This window comes from Suncus etruscus, chromosome 1 (genome assembly GCF_024139225.1).
Source record: "Suncus etruscus isolate mSunEtr1 chromosome 1, mSunEtr1.pri.cur, whole genome shotgun sequence".
Taxonomy (NCBI): domain Eukaryota; kingdom Metazoa; phylum Chordata; class Mammalia; order Eulipotyphla; family Soricidae; genus Suncus; species Suncus etruscus.
The window spans coordinates 7,337,665-7,341,676 of NC_064848.1; the positions used below are offsets into that span (position 1 = coordinate 7,337,665).

At 49.5% G+C, this 4,012-nt stretch overlaps 1 non-coding gene across 1 annotated transcript; it reads right to left on the bottom strand.

Moving 5' to 3' along the window:
• Positions 1–3,631: 3,631 nt before the first annotated feature.
• On the bottom strand, positions 3,632–3,738 carry LOC126029558 (U6 spliceosomal RNA). The gene has a single exon (XR_007503021.1). It is a non-coding gene; the product is annotated as a U6 spliceosomal RNA (small nuclear RNA).
• Between the last annotated feature and the right edge of the window lie 274 nt (positions 3,739–4,012).

Consider the following 4,012-nt stretch of genomic DNA (forward strand, 5'->3'; position numbering starts at 1 on the left):
TTCTTTTCTGTCCACCAGTCTCTGAGAAGCCCAGTGCAAGTGGCTGAGGCCTGTCTGCTTGGCTGCTAGGACAGGAAGATCCCATCTGTTGCTGGCTGAGAGCTCAGTGTGCTGTCCTCTGTGGGGAAGTGTGCTTCTGCTCTTGATCTGGCTGACCTTGCCACAGCCTTCTGACAAGCTCTAGGTGGTTCTCCATGGCACCTCTCCTCAGTGATCCAAGATAATCTCCTATCTCAAACTCCTCACTTGGGGGGCAGAATGATAGAACAGCAGTAGTGTGTTTACCATGAAAGCTGCTGACCTGGAATGGATCTGGGTTCAATCCCTGACATCCCTTATGGTCTCTCGAGCCTGCCAGGAGCAATTTCTGAGCACAAAGCTAGGAGTAACCCCTGAGTGCAGCCAGATGTGGCAGAAAAAAAATGTCAGACTCCTCACTTGGGGCTAGCAGGTAGAGCACTTGCCTTGCAAGCAGCCAACCAGGGTTCAATCCTCAGTATCCCATTTGGTTCCCTGAGACCTGTAGGAATGACTCCTGAGAATAGAGTAACTCCTGAGTGTTACCAGAAACAGCAATAACAATCTACAACCCTCACATGATTGTGATCATAGCTGGTGAGGCCTTTCACCAGATGAAGGACAGTTACTCTGGAGATGATGATGTCTTTGAGGGGATGTTTTCCAACTTGCCCTTCAGGAGAAATGCTGAATTCACACAAATAATATTGGTATCTAATGGTGGAACTTCAGGTCTCATGGACAAAAAACATTTATGTCTTGAAGCAAAACTACTGTGGGGCCTGACAGAAGTCATAGCCCCAGACCAGCTAGGCATTCTGAGCATAGGCTCACAGCTGGCCTGCTCTAAACTCACCCTTGGTGACCTGAGTCAGCCTCTACAGCGGCAAGATTTTCCTGGCACTGGGGGGTACCAACCCTTCCTCCAGGGATGAAGATGCATGCAGGGCTCAACACAGATCAGTGAATTGAGAGGTGTCCCCTTGGGTCTACTCTCTTAGTCCCTTCCAGGTACATCCAGGTCCCTAATCTCACCTCTAGTAGCTCTGTCCTTACCTGTCACATCTGGTAATGAGAGAATTCCTTGGCTAGCCCCTGCCACAAAAATGCTTTGCCTTCTCAAAGAGGATGTCAAGGGTAGAAGAGACAGTATAGGATTAACACACTTGTCTTGCAAGTTACCAACCTGTGACCATCCCCAGTACCATATATATTGCTCTGAGTACCATTAAGGATCACTCTTGAGCACTGTCATGAATAGCAATCTCAAGTACTTCTGAGTGTGGTATTCAAATCATAAATGGGGTCGGAGCCATAGTTCATCAGGTAGGCACTTGCCTTGCACACAGCCAATCCAGGTTCAGTCCCTGGCATTCTCTACTATCCTACAAGCCCCACTAGTAGTGATCCCTGAGCTCAGAGCCAGGAGTAACCCCTGAATACCAATGTGTGTTTCAAAACAAACAAACAAAAATCCAAAGAGGATTTTTTTTTTTTGGCTGCACCCATTTGATGCTCAGGGGTTATTCCTGGCTAAGCACTCAGAAATTGCCCTTGGCTTGGGGGGGGAAACCATATGGGACACCGAACCGAGGTCCTTCCTTGGCTAGCGCTTGCAAGGCAGACACCTTACCTCTAGCGCCACCTCTCCGGTCCCAAAGAGGATTTTAGAAAGAGCAAGATGAACTCAGAATCAGGGACCTTGAAAAAGCTGCCTTGGGGAAGCAGCAGGAAGAAATGGCCCTTTATTCCAGTTCCTTTCACACACCTCCTGAGTGAAACACAGCAGCGTTAGGGACCCAGAGTCTAATGAAGGATGGGGAGGGTCCAGAGCCTCTGTCCCACCTGCTGTATGGAGCCCCCAACTCATTTCCTGATGTTCCTTTTTTTTGTTTTGTTTTGGTTTTTTTTGTTTGTTTGTTTTTGGGTCACACCCGGCGGTGCTCAGGGGTTACTCCTGGCTGTCTGCTCAGAAATAGCTCCTAGCAGGCACGGGGGACCATGTGGGACACCGGGGTTCGAACCAATCACCTTTGGTCCTGGATCAGCTGCTTGCAAGGCAAACGCCGCTGTGCTATCTCTCTGGGCCCTCCTGATATTCCTGGCTCAGTCTTACTCTTGGGCAGGACCCCCCACCCACATGTCCTTCATGAGGACATGCCAGGCCCTCAGGAATTTCTCTGAGAAAATGGGGTGGCGGTAACTGGGTCCCAGATTATTACAGTTGCACAGACCCAGAGCTGCCCCTCCAAAGTCCTCTGCAGAAAACCTTTGTTGGGGAAGTGGGAGGAAGGTGCCTGGGATGGGGGCAGGCCTGCAGTTCCTGTGCCAGTGGCTATAGCAGCAGGCAGGAGCCCCAGGGCTCTGACCATTAGGGCCTCTGCCCGCGGCCCTTTGTCAGCTTCCCCAAGAGATTGGGCCCAGGCCAGGCACCCCGGCTGGCTCTGCTGTCAGCCCAGTAGGGGCACCCACCCTGTCCTGCCTTGCCCTCCTGGCGAGGGGCCTGTCTTCTGCCCGCTTTCCTCTGAGCCTGGCCTTATAAGGCCACCCAAGGAGTCCTCTGGGCAGTGAGCCACACACCATCAACTCTCCACTTGCTCAAGGTTCTAACCTCTGATTTTCTTTCCTTCCTTTGGTCGTTAAGAAAAATGTTTCCAGGTTGGGCAAAGATATGGGCTGAGATTGGAAGAGAAGGGGGATAAGAAGTTTGGGGTTTGGGAGTCATGGCAGGACTGAGCCCACAAACAGTCCCAGAATCCTCTACTGAGAGTAGGAGAAGATGGGAGGTCTAGGTTGGGGGACAGACAGCTTATAAGTCACTCATTTGGGGGCAACCTCCAATCAGAAGTGAAGTGAATCTCCAAGCTGCATGGGCTTGAGCCAGGGTGACACAGATTTGGGGGCCACACCTGATTATTCTCTGCAATTTTTGTTTGTTATGGAGCCACATCTGGCAATGCTCAGGGGTTACTCTTGGCTCTGCACTCATGGATTACTCCTGGTGTGGCTCAGGGAACTATATGGGGTGCCAGGGATTGAATTTAGGTCAGATACATGCAAGGTAAGCACCCTACCTGCTGTAATATCTCTCAAGCCCGTGTGTGTGTGTGTGTGTGTGTGTGTGTGTGTGTGTGTGTGTGTGTGTGTGTGTGTGTGTGTTTGAGGTACTAGGGATTGAATACTGGTGCCCTGCATGAGAGGCATGCACTTTACCACTGTGCTGCATCCTAGCTCTCACATTAACACTATTGTAAAGCAATGTTACTCTAATAAGAAAAATGAACTTAAAAATAAGAAAAGGGATTAGAATCCCACCCCCTTTTTTTGTTTTTGGACAGCACGCAGCAGTACTCAGGGATCACGCTCAGTTTTTGCACTCAGGGGTCACTTCTTATGAAATTAGGAGACCATGTCAGAGATCAAACCCAGGTCAACTGTGTGCAAGGCAAGTGCCCTACCTGCCATACTATTGTTCTGGCCTGGGAACTATTCTTTCTGTTCAGAGCTAAGATCACAGAGCTTGTGGTCAAAGAGCAGAGATCAGATTCAAACCAGCCTCATTCTTGGGCCCTTGATTTCAACCTGCCTTATGCTGTTCTGTCTCCAAAATCCCAGAAGATTCTTTTCTCTTTCTTTCTTTTTTTTTTTTTTTCCCTAGGGGCCATGCTAATCTTCTCTGTATTGTTCCAATTTTAGTATATGTGTTGCCGAAGCAAGCACCCAGAAGATAAGAATCTTCTGGACAGAGGTTAAAACCTAACCTTTGGAACTTTCTTTGGAAAGTTCTTGTTAGAATAAAATGTAACCTGGAAAGAGATGCGTACTGGGCCAGTGCTGCTAGATTGCTTAGGACTGTCAACTGTGTGTGTGTGTGTGTGTGTGTGGTGTCCTTTGAAGGACCCAAGTATACAAATCCCACCAGCCAGCCTTTGCTCTGTGTGAGCAAAGGGAGAGACCAGAGAGCAGGGTGGGTGTGGGGGAACCCCAGAAGGCA